General features: G+C 38.3%; 1 long non-coding RNA gene across 1 annotated transcript; it reads right to left on the bottom strand.

The window, feature by feature from the left end:
* Nucleotides 1-238: 238 nt before the first annotated feature.
* Nucleotides 239-23871, bottom strand: LOC128315186 (uncharacterized). The gene is made up of 2 exons (XR_008297677.1): nucleotides 23128-23871; nucleotides 239-23097 (listed from the first exon to the last, which is right to left on the bottom strand). It is a non-coding gene; the product is annotated as an uncharacterized LOC128315186 (long non-coding RNA).
* Nucleotides 23872-24497: the final 626 nt, after the last annotated feature.

The following is a 24497-nucleotide window of genomic DNA, read 5'->3' on the forward strand; positions in this document are numbered from 1 at the left end:
ACACGCCAATTTTCTCTGGTACTCCTACTGCCACAATTCTTTGATTTCAAAAATATGCCATTTATCCTCACTTGTCTCCACTTTCTTGCTTTTCTGTGATTATTAAACTTCCTTGCAAATGCTCTCGGCCACCTCTGTTACAGTCTTATAGTCACCTGGGAAAACTCCAACTCTGAGAGAATCATACCACTAACCTTTTTTTTTTTTTTTAAATGTTTTTATTTATTTTTGAGACAGAGAGAGACAGAGCATGAGCAGGGAAGGGGCAGAGAGAGAGGGATACACAGAATCTGAAGCAGGCTCCAGGCTCTCAGCTGTCAGCACAGAGCCTGACGCAGGGCTCGAACTCACAGACTGTGAGATCATGACCTGAGCTGAAGTCGGACGCTTAACCAACTGAGCCACCCAGGTGCCCCCATTAACGTTTTATGTACAGGTGTACCTCATTTTATTGTGCTTTGCTTTATCCCACTTCATAGATAATATGTTTTTTACAAAGTGAAGAGTTGTGGCAACCCCGAATTGAACAAATTTATTGGTGCTATTTTTCCAACATCATTTGATCACTTCACGTCTCTATCACATTTTGGTAATTTTCACAGTATCTCAAACTTTTTCATTATATTCATTATAGGGATCTGTGATCAGTGATCCTTGATGTTACTACTGTAAGTGTTTTGGGGTACCACAAACTATGACCGTATAAGACAGTTAACTTTATTGATAAATGTTGTATGTATTCTGATTGCTCCACTGACAGCCATTTCCCCATCTCTCTCCTTCTCCTTGAGCCTTCCTATTTCCTGAGACTCAAAAATACCTAAATTAGACCAATTAATCACCCTACAGTGGCCTCTAAGTGTTCAAGTGAAGAGTCACAAGTCTTTCATTTTATTTATTTTTTTTAACCTTTATTTATTTTTGAGACAGAGAGAGACAGAGCATGAACGGGGGAGGGTCAGAGAGAGAGGGAGACACAGAATCCGAAACAGGTTCCAGGCTCTGAGCCATCAGCACAGAGCCCGACGCGGGGCTTGAACTCACGAACTGCGAGATCATGATCTGAGCCAAAGTCGGACGCTTAACCGACTGAGCCACCCAGGCACCCCACAAGTCTTTCATTTTGAATTGAAAGCTAGAAATTATTAAGCTTTGTGAGGAAGCCATGTTAAAAGCAGAGATAGGCTGAAAGTTACGCCTCCTGCACCAAACAGTTAGCTAAATTGTGAGTGCAAAGGGAAATTTCTTGGAGGAAATTAAAAGTACTACTCCAGTAAACACAAGAATGATAAAAACAAAAATAAACAAACAAAAAAGAGAAAAACAGCCTTATTGCTGATATGGAGAACATTTTAGTCACCTGGATAAAGATAAAACCAGTCACAGTATTTTCTTAAGTCAAACCCTAATTCAGGGCAATGCCTTGATTCTCTTCAATTCTGTGAGGGCTGAGATAAGGAAAGAAGCTACAGAAGACAAGTTGGAAGCTAGCAGAGGTTGGCTCATGAGGTTTAAGAAAAGAAGCCATCTCCATAACACAAAAGTGAGGTGAAACAGCAAGTACTGATGTAGAAGCTGCAGCCAAGTTATCCAGAAGATCTAGCTAAGATATTTAATGAAGGTGGCTATATTAAATAATATATTTTCATTGTAGATGAAATAGCCTTCTATTGGAAAAGGATGCCATCTAGGACTTTCGTAGCTAGAGAGGAAAAGTCAATGCCTAGCTTCAAAGCTTCAAAGGACAGTCTGACCCTCTGGTTGAGGGGCTAATTGGCTGGTGACTTGAAGTTGAAGCTAATACTCAGTTACCATTCTGAAAATGCTATAGTTCTTAAGAACTATCTATTCTTCCTCAGCTCTGTAAATGGGACAATAAAGCCTGGATGACAACACATCTGTTCATAGCAACACGGTTTACTGAAAGCTACTGTTGACATTAAAAAAAAAAAATTCCTTTCAAAATATCACTTTTCATTGACAACATACCTCATGACATAAGAGCTCTATTGGAGATGGACAACATGATTAATGCTGTTTTCGTGCCTGCTAACACGACATCCATTCTGCAGCCCATGGATCAAAGAGTCATTTGGACTTTCAAGTCTTTTTATTATTGAAGAAATCCATTTAATAAAATATAGCTGCCATGGATAGTAATTCTTCTGATGGATCTGGGCAAAGTGCATTGAAAACCTCTGGAAAGGAGTCACTATTCTAGATGCCATTAAGAACATTCATGATTTGTGGGAAGAGGGCAAAATATAACATTAACAGACATTTGGAAGAAGGTGATTCCAACTCTCATGAATGATTCTGAGGGTTCAAGACTTCAGAGGAGAAAGTAACTGCAGATGTGGTAGAAAATAGCAAGAGAACTAGAGTCGGAAGTGGAGCCTTAAGATGGGACTGAAGGGCTGCCATCTAATGATAAAACTTGAATGGATGAGCAGTTGCTTCTTATGAATGGGCAAAGAAGATGGTTTCTTGAGATGGAGTCTACTCTTGGTGGAAATGCTGTGAAGATAGTTGAAATGACAACAAAGTACTTAGAATATGACATAAACTTACCTGATAAAACAGCAGAAAGTGTTTTTAAGACTGAGTCTAATTTTGAAAAAAAGCTCTGCTTATGGGTAAAATGTTATCAAACGTTATCACATGGTTCCAAGAAATCATTTATGAATGAGTCAATTGATGTGGCAAAATTCATTGTTACTTTATTTTTTTCATTGTTGTTTTATTTTAAAAGTCATTTTTAGAGGAACCTGGGTGGCTCAGTCAGTTAAGCATCTGCCTTAGGCTCAGGTCATGATCTTAAAGTTCATGGGTTAGAGCCCTGCATTGGGCGCTCTGCTGTTCCATGGAGCCTGCTTCAGATCCTCTGTCTTCCTTTCTCCCTGCCCCTCCCTCCCTCCCTCTCTCTCTCAAAATTAAATAAATAAAATGTTTTAAAAGTCTGATTTTTAAAATCATTTTGTCTTATTTTAGAAATTGTCACAGCCATCCCAACCTTTAACAACCACTATCCTGATCAGTTAGCAGCCATTAACATCAAAGCAAGACCCTCCACCAGCAGAAAGATTATGACTTACTGAAAACTCAGATGATGGTTAACGTTTTTTAGCAATAAAGTGTTTTTTTAACTAACATATGTACATTATGTTTTAATAATGCTTTTGCACACTTAATAGAGTACAAAATAGTATAAATAAACATAATTTATATGCACTGGGAAATCAAAGAAGTCACCAAACTCATTTTATTGTAATATTCACTTTATTTCAGTGGTCTGGAACCAAACCTTCAGTGTCTCTGAGGTATTCCTGTACTTTCATCTAAATAGCCAAACATTCCTGCAAAAGCTACACAACAAAGCCAACTTCCTTATTTTAGTTGTATGATCATGAACTTTAACCAGGACCTCAATATTGTCTGGAAATTCCACCATAGTGTACTAGAAAAGTCACTCTTTTGTTCACCCAGAAAACTTTCATACATTCTATTCTTGCCTCAACACCCCTACATACCCCTTTTTCATTTTAAATTAATGGAAGATTTTCCCTTGGGCTTCCTTAGAAAAAACAAGGACAAGTCACCAACATTGACTTTCCTCATTTTCTGATCACTTTTTCTGTTAACAAACCACCTGCGTCCATGGCCCTCTTCTTCCTCATTACAACAAAGAATGGCCTTCACTCCATCAAGTCCGGCTCCATAGTTTCTGCAGATCCCATTCATTCTCACCATCTCAAATACACTAATCCTTTAGTTATTTGCTCTCCTTCCAACCTCTTCCCCAGCTTCAGTCACAGAGGAACTTCTTAAAAGATCTGTGTACATGCTTCCTCAAGTTCCTTCCTTCATTTCTCAATTTACTCCAGACAAAAAAGGTTACAAATCAAAGTGCATATTATGATTCCTTATTTTAAAGAATACATACTTATGTGTACATAGGTTGGAAAGCTAGACATCATAAAAGCTGTAGTTCTCGCCAAGTGATAGCATTGTATATTTATTTTCTTCTTCATGCTTAAAGACATTCCCTTTATTTGCATACACACACTCATACACAAATTTGTAATAATATATTATTTTAATTGGAATTCTGATTTACAAAGGAATTCCCTACACATTTCATGAATGCATGTCATACCACTGATAATTAAGTTTCTAGATTTGCTTATTGGGCTAAATGACCTTGGGAAAGGGGCAACCCCTCAAAGATTCAGTACTTCCACTCCCACAATCCTAGCAGGACTCATTACTCATATTTTACCTAGTTATCCTACATTCTATTACAGCAATCTGCAATCCCATATGTTTGCTGCCATCATTGCCATACTTCTTAGGCAGTAATCTCTTAGAAAGCCCCTGCCCTGAAGCTACATTTGTCATGCCCTGATAGGCAGCTTTAAAGAACTCATAGATGAACAATACTCTTTGAGAGTAGTTAATAGCAAAAGAGAAAGAAACCAAATACACCATTAAAGTATGAAAGACAGTAGAGTTTTGTGATGATAGGAATAAATTATCAGTAAGTAAGAGAGAATAGATCCCATGGAGGAAAGTAGACAGATGAGCAAAAGAAATATGAAGGTTTTCTTTTAATTTCTTGGGTCATTGGTGGGGAGTGGGAGGAGGAGGGAAATTTTCTTGCACTAAATTTGTAGCTAAAGCTGTTTGTAGCTCACAGATGATAACTGCTTCAAATGTTCCTTTGGCTATTTCTCATCCTATAATACTTGTATTTCTCCACACAGGAATGGCAAGCTGCTGTCATTCTTTAATTTGGGTGCCTCTTTGGGATGCCTCAGCTTACTTCCCAGCTCTGATTTTAATGCTTCCATGATTGGCCATTTCAGGCAGACAGCGTGTTGCAAGATTTTTCACATCATAGCTCTATTAAATCAATCCTATTTGAACTCTTTCCTTCTCACCACTTCACTGAAAATAACTTCCTGAGGATTGGAGGGCTTGAAAAGGGCAAAAAGCTTTAGTCATTGCTTTGAAGAAAACTTTGTGTACGAAAGAAATATCAGACAGAGCCACTTCTATTCACGTATCATGTTTACACGTCCATTTAGGGCTACTTTCAGAGGTCATCTGGCATAATGACTAGTGAACTGACTGCAATGGAGAATAAATGGAAATGTACGTTCTGAAGGGAGGAAGAGAAAGATAAGTGGTTAATGACAGCAGCAGTAAAAATATAAAAATACATGCAAAACCACCAAATTGTTAGGATTCAAAAAAGCAGATAAAATGCTTGCTTTGGCAGCACATATACTAAAAAAAGAAAAAAAAAAAGAAAACAGAAAAAGCAGATAGAAAAATCCCTACAAATGTTTATCACAGAATATGTACTTTCCCACTAAAGGAATTATTTCTTCCTGCTTTCCCATCCCATACCTTAATTTTAGATATAAAACAAACGACTTTGGGGGCACGTGGATGGCTCAATCAGTTGAGCATCCAACCCTTGGTTTTGGCTCAGGTCATGATCCCAGGGTCATGGGATGGAGCTTCACTCAGCACAGAGCCTGCTTAAGATTCTCTCTCCCTTTCCTCTGCTCCTCTCCCCCGCTTGCATGTGTGTGCGCTCTTGTTATCTCTCTCTCTCTCTCTCTCTCTCTCTCTCTCAAATTAAAAAAAAAAAAAGACTTTTATGTAACACCAAGATAAATTTTAAAAATTTCAACAGGAGATCCCCAGAATCAGCTGTCACAGGTTCCCTCCATTTTAAACTACAAGGCTCTTCCTTCTCCAAAAGATGCAAACTGCACTCAACAACATAAACTCCCACACACATCATTTGACAATAATGATAATCCATACAATTTCAACGCATGTTTACAATTTTTAAAGCACTGTCTGTGCATAATCTTGTTTTAATAATGCAAATCATAAAATTAATGTCACTGTCCAATCTATCAAAATCTGCTACTGCAGTATGTGAAAAAGTTCTGTACATTTTTCACAGTCACACACAGTGAGCTCAAACTTCAAGTTTTTAAGGAAAAAATAAGACCCCCCCCCCCCAAACACCAATATTGCAACTATGAGCCTAATTCATCCTAAGCCCCGGTCTTCCCCTTTCCTGCCATCCTACCTCTCTTCTCTTTCCTTTGCTTTCAGCATCGTATTCAAATAGAGTCCCTATCGCAGTTATGTGTTATTTTGTGTTTCATAGTTAATTAATTTTTTAAACTGCATGAGTATTCTATTCCATATTATCCTCACAACTCCATGAGATAGATAGTCCTGGAATGATTCTAGTCTTCCAGACTAGGAATATAAAACTCAGAGAGGAGAAAAACCCAAGGATCTCGATGCAACATACTGCACCTTAGTGTTTAGAGCCATTACATACACCTCTGGCGATGTGTGCTTTTCCTGACTATGTCATCATGGCGACTTACACCCTACCCCAGTCCAGTTACTAAACCCACCGAGGTAGGATCTCTGAATGTGGACCAACAATCAGGTCATGAGGTAAGACATCAAATATAATCTAGGAAGACATAAAGTACAAAAGAAAGAGACATTTTAAGAAAGGCAATATTTAGGCTTGAGGTTTCTGAGCTTGAGCATTGAAAAGCAAAGCTAGATATTAAACACATAGCACTTTAAAAGTGTTTAAAACTCTGTCAGTGTGAACTACGGTATTAATTTTTCTTCAAATTGTTATGTCAGGATGCATAAAATCAAATAACTAGTATTTGGCTTTGAAGGTTAGAATACTATATTAATAATAAATTTAATTTTAAAAACTTAGAACATAAATATTAATACCCTGGTCCAGAAAACTTGGCATATGACAAAGAATTTAGTTTCCTCTTAAAAACTTCACATGGGACTTCATATGTATCAGGGGACACAGCTACTACAATTGTAGGGACTATCTCTGTGTAGGGTGCTTGCCTTACAAACATAACCCTATTTTAGCAGCAAACACTCTGGGTAAAGCATGAGGGGTGAATGAACAGACAGCCCATCGCAAATTCAGCAGATGTCCACAGCAGTACTGGTGTTAGAACAAACATCCACCAATTTCTAGTTTTCACAAGGTGTGGCCTTTCACTTTTGATCAGATTCTTTTGGAAATTAGGAGATCATCTAAGAGTGCATAACATTCAGGATATCTTCAGGTCATTTGTAGTGGAAAAGTATGATTTAGCAGAAAGATAATTAGATGTGATATCAGAAGACCCTCTGTGCTAGCCCTGGCCCTGACTCTAAACTATCCCCCATCTGTGAAACGAGACCATTAAGTCCTTGCTAACTCCTGTAGTTTCTGGGACAAAAATGTCTGTTCTCTTTGTAGATGGCCTCTAAAGTCAGCAGGATCTGGGGTTAGGTGTGGCAGTAATGTAGGAGGGACCCGTGGGAAGACATGTATTGACTGAAGAATTAAGAGGAGAAGAAGCAAAACAACACTGAACTACTTAAATACCAAGTACAAGAGGTTTTCTACTCTCAAGTGTTGTTTATTGCTTATAGTTTTAGGCTCCACAATCAGTCCAATAGAGATTGGTAGATAAAACCCTTTTTACTTACAATCCTGGTTTTTCAGAATTATTTTTCACTATGGTAATTGCCTGAAGATAATAATTCTTTAAAATACAGAATATATTCAATGTAATGGTAGAGAAAGTAAAAACATTATTGCACTTCTCAAGTGAAATGTCATTTTAAATCAATTAAAATAAATTTATTTACATAACTAATAATGTTATTTTTTAAATATTTGGAAGAGATCCATGAGGCAAATAAAGCAAAGCAAGAATAAAAATATTGCTGTTTCACCCAGAACTATCAAGAGCTACTGGAAATAGGACTGGAATATCTTTGCTGAAGCTTCGGAAACTCAACTGCTTTAAGACAGTATATACTTCCCAAGCCCTAAAAAACATCTTCAAACTGTAACCATCAAGAACACATCTTGTAATCTTTAATTATTTTTCTTTTGTATGCTCTATCAGGAGTGAAGGCAGTGTTAAATGTTTATGTTTAAATTCTAATTCAAAACATGGTTGTTTTCATTGAACAAAACACCAAATGAAATGACCAGCCATGAGAATGGACATGTGGTCAAAGCTTGTCCCAAGTGAATGGCAAGCTGAATGACTGGTTTGGTCCGTAAGCTACCAGAATGCAGATCTATTACTATAACTGGAATTAATTTTAGTAATATCTTTCATCTAACATATCCAAAATATTATCATTTCATCCTGTAATCAATATAAAACATATTGGTAAGATATATTGCATTTTTTCCATAATAAGTCTTTGAAATATGGTATTTATTTTACACTTAGAGCACATCTCCGTTTGGAGAATAAATTTTCATTGGAATATTTGATGTATATTTATATTTCATAAAATTTACAGTTGAAAAAGTAAATTCACATACCTAAATTGTTCCAAGCATGCTGAAAAGCTTTCCAATAACTGAATCAACTACAAGTTTTAAAAATTTAAGTTAATTAAAATTGAATAAAATTAAAAATTCAATTTCTTAGTTCCAGTAGCTACATCTCAATTATTCAATTGCCACATGTGGCTAGTGGCTCCCATATTTAACAAGGCAGCTGTAAAGGAGGAGAAGGGGGATGATGCCCAACTGTGATGTTCATAAAAATCCTCAACATTTCTGATAATTTAATAAGTCTAGGAGGCATAATATTTATGAAATATTACATCCTGTGTTATTTTTCCTCACCTACACGTTAGTGTTCTAAGAACACGGGAACAAATTACCACAGGGCAATGGCTTAACTGAAAATGACACAGAGTCACACTCTCACAGTTCTGGATGCACAAAGTCCAAATCCAGCAGGGCCACCCTTTCTAGGGGATTCTAGGGAAGCCTCCGCCTTGCCTCTTCCAGCTTCTGGTAGTTACAGTGGTTCTTGTTGGCTTGTGTCAGCACCGCTATCAATTTCTGCCTCTGTCTTTTGTTTTTATTATTATTTAAATCCATGTTAGTTAACATATAGTATTGGATTCAGGAGTAGAATTTAGTGATTCAACACTTACATACAACATGCAATGCTCATGCCAACAAGGGCCCTCTTTTTTTTTAAATTTAACATTTATTTTTATTTTTGAGAGACAGAGACATGAGTGGGGGGAAGGGCAGAGAGAGAGGGAGGCACAGAATCTGAAGCAGTCTCCAGGCTCTGAGCTGTCAGCACAGAGCCTGACGCGGGGCTGGAACCCACGAACTGTGAGATCATGACCTGAGTCAAAGTCAGAGGTTCAACCGACTGAGCCACCCAGGCACTGCATCAAGTGCCCTTCTTAATACTCATCACCCATTGAGCCCATCCCCTTACTACCCACCTCCCCTCCAATAACCCTCAGTTTGTTCTCTAAGAGTTTCTTAGGGTTTGCCTCCCTCCCTGTTTTTATCTTACTTTATTTTTCCTTTCTTTCCCCGTGTTCATCTGTTTTGTTTCTTAAATTCAACATATGAGTGAAATCCTACAGTATTTGTCTTTGACTGACTTCCTTCACTTAGCATAATACAGTCTTGTTCCATCCACATCATTGCAAATGGCAAGATTTCATTCTTTTTGATCACTGCATAATATTCCATTGCATGTATATGTATATATATATGCATATATATGTATACATATTCCATTGCATGTATATGTATGTGTATATACATGTATATGTGTGTGTGTGCATATACTTACACACACACACACACACCAAATCTTCTTTATCCATTCATCAATTGATGGACATTTAGGTTCTTTCCACAATTAGGCTGCTATAAACATTGGGGTACATGTGCCCCTTCAAATAAGCATGTTTATATTCTTTAGATAAACACCTAGTAGTCTGCCTCTGTCTTAATACTGCCTTCTCTTCATGTTTCTGTTAACAGCTCTTTGCCTTCCTCTTATAAGGACACTTAGAGGTAGTTACTAAAGCTTGTGATGGCCTTTAGGGTTCAACCAAATAATCCAGAGCAATCCCCTCATTTCAAAATCCTTAATTACATCTGTAAAGAATCCTTTTCCAAATAAGGGACGATTTCCAAATTCCAGGGATTAGGACTTGATATCTTTGGGTGGTCATTGTTCAACATACTAAAATTTGTAAAACTCTAGAAGGTTCTCCTTTTCCCTGGACATTCAGTGCGTTCTAGTGCAAACAATCTGGGCCCAGCAGCAATCTGTTCTCCTGTAAAGGGTAGTGACAGGATGGCCAGAGGATCCTGAGCCAGCAAAGAGCTAATAAGCTACACAAGACCTAAAGGGAACAATTGGAGAAATATAGGTTGATACCCAAATAACACATAAACTCCTCTATACACATTTTCTTTCTCTCTCTCTCTCTCTCTCTCTCTCTCTCTCTCTCTCTCTCTCACACACACACACACACACACACACACACACACACACACACACACACACACACCTATGCCTTCCTCCCAAGATAGTTATTGGCAGAACCCAGGATTTTTCAATAGAATCCTATCTGAGGAGGTGCAGCTGCCATTGCCCAGTGTAGAATGGTCTAGGGTATAGAATACTCCAAATGAAAATTATAAACTACAGAAATGAGCTGTCATGGAGAAACACAGATGCTCTTAAAAGGAAGAGATGAGCAAATGGCTTATGCACATAAATTGCACAATTTCCAGTACTCCAGAAATATAGCTACGATGGTCTGCATGTATGTTAATATTGTCATTTAAAAGATACTGACTGTAAGTAAAAAGAAATATTTAGAAATGGTTTTAAAAGATGAAGTTTGAATGTAAATAGGGGGCTGGCAGAAGAAAAAAATGGAAAGATCCTCCCATATGGTTCCTTTATCATTGCAGAAATTGATGGATAAAACTAAGGGTTCCAAAGAATTCTGACTGAAGTAATGTAGTCATCTCCTGTCTCCGTGAATGATAGCTCCTGATTTATTATCAGACAGCTAGAGGTAAGATCATAGACTCCAAATAACAGCATATTAATAGCTCTACTTAAAAAAGAGAAGAAATGGCAAAGCATCACTTATTACTTTATTATGGAAATTAAGCATTTAGTATTTATCTATATAATCCTTTTTTGAATTGACAAGGGAAAACTTGCTCACAGAGAAAATAAGTTTTGGTTTCTTTGCTTTCCCTCAAGGCTGGAACTTTTAACAATAGCAGGAGACAGTTTTAAAAAAGCTATCTCATACTCTAGTTTATTCTAAATTGGGTCATCATCCCTCTAAATACAAAGCAAGAGAATCCTACTCAAAGTGTTAAAACAGGTGACAGATAAGCACATTGGTTTTCAGCTTTTGTTTAGAGTTTCCTATTAGTTTTGGGATTATCTAATTCATGAAGAGAATACATAGGATCTTAAAAACAAACAAAAAAACCACACCAAAACCCCACCAACTTTCCCTCAAGTCAATATAGCAAACATACAATGAACACAGGCTTGGATGGGAGATTCCATAGTCTGTGGAAAAATCATTTCTCCACAATGGTAATGTTATTAATGGTAATAACACAATTATGTGTTATGAAAACACATCAGAGCCTCCAGTTGTCACCTAATCTAAGGGAATCTTGAGTCACTGATCAAAACAACTTTATTCTCAGAACAGTTTTTCCAACAACCCCCACCCCGACATCAGCCTCAGCCCTATTGCAGCATACTCTTTCCCAACTTCAGAGAAAGTTCACTAAAAGACTGCAAACAAGTGTTGGTAATTGGACTATTACTGGCTTCCATGGATAATCTGGGTAATTCTCAGCACTGTCACTGAATGTCTCTGTGGTCTATAGGGAAGCTGAAAGTAAGGCACGTTCTTAGACGGATTTTGAGATGGTTTCTATTTTAAAAGGCAGCCAACCACCACCACAATTGGCCCTAATTGCTTCTCTTGTTGGCAGTCTCAGGAGAGAGGACAAGGGCTGAATAAGCAAGGAAGCCTTATACTCCTCATTAATAGCTCAGCCTCCCTGGTTGGGGCTGAAGGCCCTGGGGGAATAGTACCTACAGCAGGGGCCCTTACAGCTCTCCCTGTCTTACGGATACACAAGATGCCAGCCTAGGATTTTCAGTTTAGCATTCTCAATGGAATAACCTGAACTGATTAAATGAGAAGAAAGAGGACAGAATGAGGGGCAGTGAAAATGAGGGGAAGCTATCTTTGATTAGGAGCGATGAGAAAAATAACTGACTACTGTAATTCAGGGGTTCAGAGTTTTCCTCTACCTTGAATTGTGAGATCTGAGGCCACACATTATCTGAGCTATCATGAAGTTACATTGGATATTCTCTTCCTTTCTCCTTTCCCCCATTATGAAAATGATATTCGCTAATGAGGAAGAGACGATCCTCTGGGTTTCAAAAGGGTCTGCCCAGGCCAGTCTCCTAGATATCTGGCAGTTTACAGCCCTTTATCTCACTGACAGTCTCCAACTTCTATAATAATTTTAAAACATGCTTTTATGATTTGATGAAACAAAACAAAGTTTAAAGGAATCTACATAAGCATGTTTAAGCACATTTAAGGACTACTTTCTACCTCAACTTTGCTAACTCAATTCCACACCCATATTTTTATCTTTCTCGAGTCCTAAATGTCAAATAGCATTGAAGGGCATTGATGCAAACAGATTTCCCAGTAGGAAGAAAATATAAATGCATTCTTGGATTGCCCCAACATTGCACTCTCAGGGGTGTGTGAAAATATTTTTTCCATTTGTTTACTTTTTTTTCTTTTTCATCTAAAAGGGTTTTGTCTATGCCTGTGCGAGCAACTTTTTGAAGGAGTAGCGGCAGTTGCAGCTCCCTCCAAAGAAATATGCAATGGGAAGGAATGCTTGACTCGCTGGGAGGGTGAACCAAAAGATGTAAGTATTCATTAGAGAGATAAAAGTCACAACTAGTTCTAGCATTTTTCTCTCTCAAATTAGACTCCTACACATGTATATTCTTTATGTACCTAAAATAGTTACCTAGGAATTGTGCCTGGTAAAATATGTAATTCTTGAGACTAGAGAGTTTCCAAAACAAGAGTCCCTATCTCCCTGCCAGGCCTTCCCTCTCTCTCCCTCTCCTCCTCTCCCTGCTTTCTGCATGTGTGTCTGTGCATGCATATATGTGTATTACATGTATGCACCCAAAGTTATGCCTGCACTGTAGAAGTTATAGGCATCAGGTGCAAAAATTCTATATGTGTTACAAAGTATACCAAGTGATTTCCACACACTGATGCATTTCGGCTTCTCAGCAACCCTTCAGGTAAATATTATTAACACATCATTTTAGATATGAAGAAATAGACTCTGGAAGAAGTTGAATGACTTTCAAACAACACGCAAAATTACTAGGAGAGCAGGATTTCAGAGCTCAGTTCTCTCAGACACCAGTGTCTAGTGCCTTTTTACATCTAGTTCAATCCAGTGTCAAACATCCTCTCTGTTAAGTTTACCAAAAAGAACATTTTAGAGTATCATGCCTCATCTAACACTGAAACTCCCTTTGCACTGCTTTTCCAAGGAGTACATTAACATAAATAACCCATAGATCTAGATGACGATATCTATGTAAGATAGAAAACACTGTGATGCTTCCCAAAGTGGGATCCAAGTACCACTCATGTCAAAATTACCCAAGGTCGTGATCAAAGTGCTGATGGCTGAGCCAAGACCTTGTCTGCAAGTATCATCATACACAATTTTTTAAAAAACATTTATTCTTGAGAGAGAGAGAGAGAGAGAGAGAGAGAGAGAGAGAAAGTGGGGGGGGGGGAGGGTTAGAGAGAGGGAGACACAGAATCTGAAGCAGGCTCCAGGCTCTGAGCTGTCAGCACAGAGACCGACGTGGGGCTCGAACTCACAAACTGCTAGATCATGACCTGAGCCGAAATCAGATGCTTAACCAACTGAGCCTCCCAGGTGCCCCTGTCACACACAATTTTTAAATTTGCCAATGATGCCCTCACAGCTTACCTTTTCAGTTTTCAAATACACCAGCACCCTTTTCATTTTAATTTGGATCAAAGTTGGTTTAGACATCTTCATTAATGTGGAAAATGAATTCTAATTTGTCTTTTTGGCAGGAGCTTCATAAATAAAGGCAGAAATAATATAAAAGGCAAATGTTCTTAGATGTCAGAGATGGCAGACTAGTATTTAAAAATCCATTAATGTTATAAAAAACTACTAGAAAATGCAAAATATGTACCTACACATGTGAGAAAGAGTTGGAAGATGAGTTTGTCTTGAAGTTGAGGGAGGATTGGGGGCAGAGGCGAACATTAAAACAAAACTAAGGAAGAAGGGTGTTCTGAACAAAATCATGATAGAGCAGAAAAGTCTCCAAATACTGGAAAATCTGGTGAAAAAGACTCTCCCACTCTCAAAAAGTCATAGGAATAGACCTCCAGGCACCTTAAAGAAGTCTAATCCTTAAGTGTACCTCATTCCTAACTTTTTCCCTGGGAACCCTAAGGACTAAATCAAATTTATTCTCCATGTCAGGTTAGTAGGTATAGTGTCACTTGAAACAGAAAAGAGACAAAACTCCATGGAATTTCCCCTATCTTTTCTCTGATTCTAAACCTTCATGGGTAAAGGGTAGAATTCTCTCCCCTCACAAAAGGAAAAAGTAGAAAGGGCAAACCCATATAAAAGGGAATTCTTGACAGATTAAATGGTATTTTTCTACCGTGGAAAAATAAAAAATAAAGAGTTTTCTCCTTTCACAAGAACTAAGATCTAATTCCAGGATCACTTGTCTTAGGTAGGAAGGTGTTGATAGCTCTTTGGAGGTCAGGGTATAAAGCTTGGTTTTGGAAAGTTAAACCCCGACAGGGGTAAGTAAGGAGTCCTCTGAGGGTGGGAGGGGACCCAGAAAGCTGCTTGGGTTGGGAAAGGGCAGTGATATGATAGTCAGGTCACTTTACTCAAATAAGGCACTGAGATGTGACATTATAGGATACATCATCATTCCAGTAATGTTAGAAGCTTCAGAGTGGGAAGGGTGGGCAATGATGGTTGTATGTACAGCAGGACTGAAGGATACCTGTGAAGGGTATCAGGCTTCCAGTTTCCAGTATACACAAAGGACCAGAGAGCTGTGAGAAACAAAGCATTGCAGAAGGGGCTTCACTAACAATGGCAGTGACCAAGAAACTCTAAAGATGAGGTTTGTGCCCAGTTCTCTAGGACCCTTTAAGACCCAGGAATCTGATGAAACTGAGTGAAAGAGAACCCTCTTACCCATCCAATTGAAACAACAACAACAACAACAAAATACTTGCCATTACAACTTGCCATGGCCCAAGCAACCTGGCTGCTCTTTCAGCCTGAGACTTGACCCTTACATATTCCAAAGTTTTACCCCTAGCACCCCTGACACCTGGTTCTGTGGACTGTATTCAATGCCAACCCAAACTTGGAAGCTTCTAAATTTCAGTTTCAACAAACTTACCCTACAGACTCTTCCTCAGTGTGCTTTGACCCTCAGCTCTGTGCAAACCCAGTGTCTGATGCTTTGGAAATAAAACAAAATCTTGCATTTACGTCACTGTCTCTGGCTGACAATTGTTCCACTTGATCAATTCAACTGAAGTCTCCTTCATCCCAAGTTAAGATCATGCTCTAGCCCTTGTCACCCCGCCCCCCACTTCTCTTTCTTGCTAAATATCACTCTTTCCTGGAAATTCTTACACCCTCTCATTATTCTGATATTTCCAGTAGTAGAGAAAGCAGAGACATTTGGCTGGAAAGGATTACTGGAAACAGAACATCTGTAGCTCAAAGCAGTCAAGAGATTTGTGGATATTGAAGAGAAAGCCAGGAGGTTCAAGTCCAACTTCCCAGACTTCATCATTTTGTCCAGGGTCACTCCTAGGGCCTAGCAACTTGTGCTAACTCCAAGAAAACCTGCACATGGGATACTTCTTCACATGCACCGGACAAAGAGTCTTTTACATTTTGTTTAATTTATAAAGACATCGGAAAGCTTTCATAAAAATTTGTCTTACCATTTTTACTAATCAAGTTATCACCATTGGGAAGTTGAAGCATTTTAAAGAAGCAAATAACTCATTTTCCATAAAACTCAGAGAAGATTGGCTTTATCAGAAGAAAGAGAATTTCATGAACAATTATCAATAATAAAATGTTCTATGCAAACTGATAGAAGACTCAAAGAGAAATCTGTAAATGCTTGTCTGTGACAGGTTGGGCAAGAAGCCCCACTAGGGGAAAAAAAATTAAACCTGTGACCTGCCTGCGTGTGGGGGTAATGCAGTGCTTTTAATTTATTTTTTTGGAGTGTGATAGCATCTCTTCAGATGGGAGATATGATGAAATCACAGGAGAGTCTGTTCCATGTGACTTCAAGGTTAATAAGAGGGAAGCTTGGCAATGACAGGCCAGCAGACAGAGAGAAAAGCCTCCCTTTAAAGATACAGATCGAAGGGTTAGAGTGATATCTATGTGACATTTCACCACTGATGTTCCTGATTAATTATCAACAATTCAAAAGAATATCAGTGTAAAGAATTGGGAGCTCTTGACAGTTAAAAGGACATAACCTCATTAAATCTTTGGGATACAGCTTCTCTCAAGTCATTTCAAAGATGGGAAAAATGATCTCAAGTGTGTAAATCAGAAAGAAGTTACATCAAATTCTTAGCATCAATGTGATTTCAAAAGCATTTATTTATAACAGTAGCATTTGCCATATCAGTTGTAACACATGTTCCCAAAACGTGTTATAAATTGATTAAATATTTATTGCAGAATTGTTTTTAATAATGCAAAATTAGAAAAGAGCCAATATGTCAATCAGTAGGGGAATCACTAAATAAAATATGGTATATTCGTATATTAGAATTTGCTGTTAAATAACGAACCTGATCTATTTGTAATACTTATATGGCGCCTACAATATGTCAGGCACTATTCTACATGGTCTACATGTATCAATTCATTTAATCAGCACAACAAACCTGTGTGGAACACCATATTATATCCCAATTGTACCAATGAAGAACTGGGGAACAGAAACATTAATAACTTGTCTAAGGTCACACAGCCAAGCAGTTTTGCTCCACAATCTAGGCTCTTAACAATCTGCTTTACTTTCTCTGGGTTATCTCAGCTTCATAATTTAAAAAAAAAACAAAACAAAAAAAACACACACAAATTTGCTATAAAAAAGACAAACTGAATAATACTAAAAAGCCACATTAGAAAAAAATCAATATCATATCATTTCATACTATTTATGGATATCTATTAGAGATTTTATACACACACATACATGCATATGTATATATGTATGTGTACTCATATTTACGTACATATAAACACATATTTATGCACATATACATAAACACATATATACACACATATACATGTATATGTATATAGTCTAGAGTTGTGGCAAAACTGGCTTGCCTTTCTCTTTGATACTCTAATTTCTAAATTAGGAATATGTCTATATATTTCTTATATAATTAAGAAATAAAATAAAGCAGGTCTATACAAGCCTACAGTCTTTTCCCCAAAACAGAAGACAGATGATAAAGTATCTTATACTTCTCTTCCAAAATAAGTATGAACTACTTAAGGCCCCTTCCTCTTTCCTTCAGACCTTTTCTCTCACCCCAACTATTCATATTGGAAACTGTTTTTCAAACATGTGCAGGATTCTCTATGTCTAGACCTTCGCCTATGGTCTCGGGGAGAGTCTCCTCGGTAAATTCTTTGGGGAGACGTTTAGTCACACCTGCTGGTGACTCTTGGAATCTGGAATATAGATACTTAGCTTTTGACCCGTGCCTTGGGTGCCGGCCCCAATTACACTGTAACAGGAAAATTCTTGTTCTCCATTCTGTTAGGTATGAATCTTCCTCAATAACCAGCTAGAGACCTGGGACAGAAACAGGTATACAACAGAGACTGATGGACAGAATCCCTGAGAGTCTCCAAATGCAATAATGAGAAGAGAGGGCTGGGGAAATGGACACACCATCTCTGACATTGTATTTGGGAAGACTCGGTGCCATAGGTTCACTACCTCTACATTTCCTTCCCACTGACCCCATAAGGCAGATCTCTCCCTGCAAGTCTGTTGGGGTTTGAAAACACCCATGCAACCCCGTACAAAGCAGTAGCCCCATGACCAGGTGGGCACCGGAGCAGAGCTATAGCCCAGTGACCCACAGCATCTTAGGTGACCCCACTTTCCTGTCCTGCTGGCTCCGCAGGAGCCTGGAATTCTGTTTTCCTTTTCTTTTCTCAGGACACCTGCATTTGCCTTAAAAGCAACCTGCCTCTTGAAGAAACTCCCTTCTTAGTTGTCCCCTCCCATGCCTTATGTCTCCTCTCTGCTCATTTCCTTAGATCTTTACTGCAACTCAGTAAAGAATGTTCACCAGCTGATTCAGTGCACAACTGCCCAATACGTGTTCACACACATTCCGAGATCTCCACTGATTTGTTTTTCCTTTTAGTTTTAACTTCACAGAGGTATCTGTAAACTAATCTTGAGAGGTGCAGACCTCAACAGAAACCAAAACCCCAAAATACTGACAAATTATCTCAAAACACCATGAAGCCAGTAAGTGGAAACTTGATAGTTCAGAAACATATGCTTCTTTCATTATTCTACCTATAAATGGAAATACAAAAGATAGAGGTAGGAGAGGAGAAGATGGCATGTCCACCTTCACGCCTTTCTATACAGTCGTCTTCTCTCCCTCTCAGAGACAAACACTTTAATGTATAAGAACTATCAATGTGCTTGGGGTACCTGCGTGGCTCAGTCGGTTAAGCATCTGACTTCTGCTCAGGTCATGATCTCACAGTTCATGAGTTTGAGCCCCACATCGGCCTCTGTGCTGACAGCTCAGAGCCTGGAACCTGCTTCAGATTCTGTGTCTCCCTCTCTCTCTGCCCCTCCCCTGCTTGCACTCCATCTCTTTCTGTCTCTCAAAAAATAAATAAATGTTAAAAAAAAATTTAAAAAAGAACTATCAATGTGCTTAAATCCAGAATCTCACTAGCCCAGGATTCTGTGATTGACAATCCACAGAACCTGGTTGGAGGCTGGGGTGGGGAGACATAGGCTAGTATTTACTCAGCACCAAATCCTTTATTTAATACCCTATAAGATCGACTCAGGCTCAGAGAGGGTAGGTAACTTGTCCAAGTCACACCGTGAAAAGCAGCAGTCAGAATTATACCCAGGTCTGCCTGATCCCACAGGCCATGCTATCTCCTCATCACATAGGGCAGCTAGCGGCAGCCTTTTGGCCAGTATTTCTCAGTCCTGTGACTATCAGAGTCAGCTGATCTTTTGTAGACCACAAATTTTGGGGTCTTATTGTTTCCCAAAAGTTTTATTTTTGAAATCTCAGGTAGGGCTATGGAAGCTAAACGCAGTTTAAAAGCACCCGTAGGTGAGTCTGATCATCAATCGAGTTTGAAGACCACTATTTTAAGGTATCCACAGCAAAAATGAAAGATGCAGGGCTTGTTTTGATCAAAACTCATTATGGGTTTTTCCATCACAAACCTATCAAAACCTACTTATAGTTACTTAGCTTATACTGCTACTGAAGGGTAGGGAATTGTACACATGTATCTGTGCTATGTACAAAGCTAGTCTTCTATTCATCTCTCTGCTCTCCCTAAGCTCCTGTGGCTTTCCCCATGGTTATGGCACTGCAGGGTCTGGCCATCTAGTCTGTGTTTACCTTGTCTGTGCCCTTCATAGTTTTGTAGAGGGCAGCATGAAGAAAAGTGATCATTTTAATCTGCTCTCATCCTGCACCCTTTTTTATCCCTCTGATCATTTTATCTGCCCTTCTCTAGACCTTTTCTAGCTCCATTTCCTCTCTTTTAAGGTTCATCAACCAGAACCACATATAGTGCAGATGATCTAAGGTTTTGTACAAGGGCATTGCCCTTGGTGTTCCTGGGGGATGCACTGTAGTTATCCTAAAAAAGGCAAATCCCAGGCTTTACAACCTGAAATAGTACGAAGAATACAAAGGACAAGGAGATAGGCACATGAATAAGACCTTCCTCTTTGCAGGCTTAGCCTCTTTATCCTTTCCTTCCTCCTTATATCTTAAGAGTTAAAAGAGTGGGGAGCTCATAAGGGGGACATTAGAGGGGCTATAGAGATTTAGGGAAGCAGCGATGTTCATTATGTCCAGTTGGTTTATACAGAGTTGAGATGGTTCTAGGCAAAATTCTCTTGTTACTGTCTTTCTAAATCCACTCCTTCTTGGTTTCCTTCTCTCCCTTGTCTTCCCCTACATTTCTTTAAGTGGTCTATTGGCTGCCTAAGGTGTACCCCAAAATCACCATCTGCTCCCAAACCCTGGCCCTCCCTCTCTCCTTCCGCTCTCAAATAAAATTGTAAATTTGCAGGAGAAATTTTGCTGAGCCAGCAGCCCTAAGGAGCTGGTGATCTGATTATCTGATTAAAGCAATTTGCTCTGTGAATGAATCTTAACCCTTCCAGAGATCATATGAATTTTGAAAGGCATCTGTCAAACCTAAATAATCTATAATTGACTACATTTTTTTGGAGCATTGGATTATACATAAGTGCATGTGTGAGCGTTTTGTGTTTTGAAAAGATATCTGCTACTTTCTGTTTTTTTGCAAACTACTAGGCAGAGTGCATGTGTGTGTGCACACGTGTGCTTGTTAAATGAGGAGGAAAAAAGCAGCACAAAATGCATGCTTGATTAAGTAGAGACAGAGAATGCTTTGGGGGAGAGATACATGTTAACTGACAGAATCTCAATTTTTTTTTTTAAGCTCAAAAGCTCACAACTGTAAAGGAATTTCCATGTTTCAAATTGTTTCCCCCTTTAATACCTTTGCCTGCCCAACAGCATTGCTTTCCATTATTCTCTTGCAGCCTGGTAATGTCTTCCTGGAGTTCATCATCAATTCCTTTCGTATTTCCTTTTATATTTCTCTCCCTGCAAATCTTAGCACCAACTGCAAATTGAATCTCAGCCTTCTAGAATCTTGGCATTGGAAAGAACCTAAGAAATCATCCAGTTACACTTGTCATCCTAGTTTTAATAGGCATCTGTCATTTTTGCAGCCCATTGTCTAGTCATCAATTTTCCTGATAAACGATTAGTGTGAATTGCTTTTCAGAAACCACTCCTCCATATCCTCAGTGCAGGGGGTTTACCTGAGTTTGACCCCATCCTCAGGTGGGGGGATGGGAGGCCCTGTCTGGCTTTGTAAGAAAACAACTATTCTAGGGGCACCTGTGTGGTTCAGCCAGTTAAGCGTCCAACTTCAGCTAATGTCATGATCTCAAGGTCCGTGGGTTCAGAGCCCCATATCTGGCTCTGTGCTGACAACTTGGAGCCTGGAGCCTGCTTCCGGTTCTGTGTCTCCCTCTCTCTCTGCCCTTCCCCCGCTCACACTCTGTCTCTCTCAAAAATAAACAAACAAACAAACATTAGAAAACAACTATTCTATACACCACCACCCTGCCCACAGTACTTGGTTCGAGGATGAGAACAGGGGCCAACTATTGCTAAGGAAAATTAGGTCTAGGCTTTTCACTCTACTGTTGATGATGTGTGTCTTTCCCCTAAATGTAAAATAGAGGATGGGTGTTCTAAAGGCCTGCAGCCATCTTGCATCATGAAACCAAGCTCCTTTCAGGATAAAACCACATGAAAGGAGGGGAGATGGGTCCTGTGGGCATCATCAACACTATGCATCTAGCCTTTGCTTGATGGAGGATAGACTAAGCCAGCCACTTCTCAGCCAATAAATTTGACTTTTGATTAACATCATTTTGAGCAGGGTTTTCAATCATTACTATCCAAGATACAGACCTATGATAGGGAATGCATTTATTTCTACTGTAGCCTGCTGCGGTTTTCTAAATGTTAGGAAATCCTGAGTATCTTCTTCTCTGAGCCTTCTGCCCATTTGTTCAAGTCTTTTTTAAAGGTTTACAGAGATGATCAGAATGTCTTTCATTCTGTCATCCTGCAAGTATTTAAACACAATTAGCCTGGCTTGTCCTCCTCAGATCCCCAAGTTATCAATTCTGTAGGCTAAAGATTTTGAGTTACAAATTTTTTATATGTCAAATTTCAATCCACTAAATTATACGTATTGTTAGGACTCTTACTTAAAAATGTTTCCTATAAAAGAATTATCACCATAACTATGTGGGCTTAACAGCTCTTTGCTACCTCTCCCACCAACCCCCACTGAAGCTTTATTGTTATTTATGCAACCTAATTATACTCTTTTATTAGCTGCTCTGTCACACTAGTGGTAACTTTTGTCCTCCAAATAACCCAGAAAAATTTTCACTTGAAATGGCTGCCACCTCAATCTTATCTTTTTGTGATAACATTTCTAGCATGCAGTCAATACATATATCTACAAAAAATTAGAAGACCTAGATAAGCTTAAGAAGAAAATCTCATACCTAAAATTATCAGCCACAATGACATATTCCTGGATATACCTCTATACATGTTTTGTTTTTAACATATTTGTATATCTATACACACTAACTTTCTTTTATAAAAATAAAGTACATAATATTCTATTTAAAATCAGAATATTCAGTTTACAGATCATGAATACTTCACAGCTTTGGTTATATATGTCCGCATTACCCTCCAGAAAAATCAAACTAATTTACAATTCCATCAGAAACATCCTGCACATCACTAGGTATTACAAAACAAACAACAACAAAAATAACGCTAATATTGAAGACATACAGCTTTAGCATATTGATTTTGGCCCAGGAGTTTAGGCTGTCAGGATTATTTTAATTATTTAATTCTTAATTCTTTTACTAATCATTATTTATATTCACCTCCTGTCACATTATCATCTATAACTGATAAGTTACTTCTATGACATAGTGAATAGCATTGATAAAAATCTTGACTAGGACCAGGAATTTGTAAGGTTTGGTCCTTTGAGAGGTCTTTCCAGGTTGACGTTAATTATTAGTTAATACATGTTAGGTTTAACAAGCAAATGAACTGCCCTCACTATCACCCAACCCATATCATCATCTTGTCCACTAGATTTAGTGTCTAAAAACACACACACACACACACACACACACACACACACACACACACAATCAGGATATGCCTATGTGTGGATTTCCCCACCACATCTCCATCCACCTCTCCCTCGAGATTAGAATTAAGCCCAAAGTAGCAATTCCCCACTGTAACATCTTCTACCTTAAGAAAGATGAAACTGTCAGCCAAGCAAGTCAGGTCAATAATTTATCAGAGTCTGCTTTTAGTAGATATTTCAGTACGAAAGCCCTCATCTAGACCATTTATAAAAGTGTCAAAACTGGCCCCAGGAATAATTCCTGTGAGTCTTAATTATTAGCCTTTCTCTACATATAGAAATGTATATTTATTCCTATCTCTTTGCCTCTTGTTTTCTTTCCCTTCTTCTTCTTTCCTCTGATCTAATGCCCTATTACAAATTATTTAACTCCACAGTGATTCATTGCAATAGTTTTTATTATGTAAATATAGTAGTAACTTCTAATGTTCTAAAAATTATCTTAAACTTCTCAAGAATATGAATGTATAAAAACATGCATGCTAAAGTTAGGGACTTGTTCAGGCATGTTCAAACTGGCATGGGAAAGAGATAGAACTTAGGCAAATTACTTAACATGAAGTGCAATAGTCTTAGTTTGTTCCTTTATCTATCAATCAGATTAATACCTATCATGTATATTTCAGAAGATCCAATAATAACAAATGGAAAGGGGGGGGTAGGTGTATCATCATGAATCATCAGAAAATAAGGTATAATCATTAATTTAATAACAGTAAATATATATATATGTATATATTACATATATATACATGTATACATATATATAATACAAATATCTCATTTAATCCTTAGTAAATTTAGGGTTATTATCTCATTTTTATTTTTAATTTTTTTAATGTTTATTTATTTTTGAGAGAGAGACACACACAGTGCGAGTGGAGGAGGGGCAGAGAGAGAGGGAGACACAGAATACAAAGCAGGCTCTGGCTCTGAGCTGTCAGCACAGAGCTGGACAGGGGGCTTGAACCCACAAACTATCAGATCATGACCTGATCTGAAGTCTGACACTGAACCAACAGAGCCACCCACATGCTCCTATTATCTCAATTTGAGTAGATATGGCAATGGACCTCCAGAGTTTGCCATCCTCCTGAGTAAAAGTCAGAACTGAATCCCTAGCCCCAGCACTTAAGATTCCAAACCAACAGCAATTTGACTTTACAGGTTGCTAGATATGTGGTTGAAAGTAATTTGCTAGTTATCGTAGTATATCAGTCTATAAACCAAACAATAAAAATAAATACAATTTAGAGTGGTTCCAAATTATATCTTTGGTTATGTCATTCCTACTCATTGGAATTTCATGCTCTTTCCTGAGTGATATAAAAAGTGGGTGGAGGTGCAG

The sequence above is a fragment of the Acinonyx jubatus genome, chromosome C2 (genome assembly GCF_027475565.1).
Source record: "Acinonyx jubatus isolate Ajub_Pintada_27869175 chromosome C2, VMU_Ajub_asm_v1.0, whole genome shotgun sequence".
Taxonomy (NCBI): Eukaryota; Metazoa; Chordata; class Mammalia; order Carnivora; family Felidae; genus Acinonyx; species Acinonyx jubatus.